The following is a 1369-nucleotide window of genomic DNA, read 5'->3' on the forward strand; positions in this document are numbered from 1 at the left end:
CCTGACAAAACCCAACACACACACACACACACACACACACACACACACACACACACACACACACACACACGGATAACATCACTCAATTAAAAGACTTTCCATATAATAGTACAAACTCTCTCTCTCTCTCTCTCTCTCTCTCTCTCTCTCTCTCTCTCTCTCTCTCTCTCTCTCTCTCTCCTCTATCCATCTATCTATCTATCCCCATACCTAACTATCTATCTATTTATATATCAATCTATCATCTATCCGTCCCCGTGGCGCAGTGGAAAGCGCGATGGACTTCTAATCCATAGGTCCCGGGTTCGACCCCGGCAGGGATGACCAGTTTTACCGCGTGCACAGCGACAACAGGTCCGTGGTGGTGTGGCCGGGTGTGGTGGGAGGTGTGGTAGGTGTGTGGCAGGTGGGTGTTAGTGAGTGGACATGTGTGTGGTTGAGTGAGTCAGTATGTGGTAGCTCTAAAAAAATAAAATGTGGTAGCCTCTTTTGTGGTAGTTGTGTGGTAAGTGGTAGCTCTGTTGTGGTAGTTGTGTGGTAGCAGTGGTAGCTCTGTTGTGTGGTTGTTGTTGGTAGCAGTGGTAGCTCTGTTGTGTTGGTTATTTGGTAGCAGTGGTAGCTCTATTGTGGTAGTTATGTGGTAGCAGTGGTAGCTCTATTGTGGTAGTTGTTTGGTAGCAGTGGTAGCTCTGTTGTGGTAGTTATGTGGTAGCAGTGGTAGCTCTATTGTGGTAGTTATGTGGTACCAGTGGTAGCTCTGTTGTGGTAGTTGTGTGGTAGCAGTGGTAGCTCTGTTGTGGTAGTTATGTGGTAGCAGTGGTAGCTCTGTTGTGGTAGTTGTGTGGTAGCAGTGGTAGCTCTGTTGTGAGTAATTATGTGGTAGCAGTGGTAGCTCTGTTGTGGTAGTTGTGTGGTAGCAGTGGTAGCTCTTTTGTGGTAGTTATGTGGTAGCAGTGGTAGCTCTTTTGTGGTAGTTGTTTGGTAGCAGTGGTAGCTCTTTGTGGTAGCTCTGTTGTGTGGTAGTCGTGGTAGCTCTGTTGTAGTAGTTGTGTGGTAGCAGTTTACATCAGTGTATGGCTGGTCTCTGGTAGTGCAACCCTAGAATGGAGGAAACTACAGCACATACCAGCAGCCAAGTGCACACACTAACTCCATCTTTCAGCCACACAAACATACACACACACGCATGACAGTCATAGCAATAAATAGGTGATAATCTAGGTCAAAGCGAGTCGTCAATTACGTAATGGTATGTGTGTGTGTGTGTGTGTGTTTATGTGTGTGTTTATGTGCGTGTGTGTGTGTTTATGTGTGTGTTTGTGTGTGTGTTTATGTGTTTGTGTGTGTGTTTATGTGTGTGTTTATGTGT

General features: G+C 46.0%; 1 non-coding gene across 1 annotated transcript; it reads left to right on the top strand.

Annotated features, from left to right (window-relative positions):
* Positions 1-251: 251 nt before the first annotated feature.
* Positions 252-323, top strand: Trnar-ucu. Its single transcript has one exon. It is a non-coding gene; the product is annotated as a tRNA-Arg (tRNA).
* The last annotated feature ends 1046 nt before the right edge of the window (positions 324-1369 follow it).

The sequence above is a fragment of the Homarus americanus genome, unplaced genomic scaffold (genome assembly GCF_018991925.1).
Source record: "Homarus americanus isolate GMGI-L3 unplaced genomic scaffold, GMGI_Hamer_2.0 scaffold18215, whole genome shotgun sequence".
Taxonomy (NCBI): Eukaryota; Metazoa; Arthropoda; class Malacostraca; order Decapoda; family Nephropidae; genus Homarus; species Homarus americanus.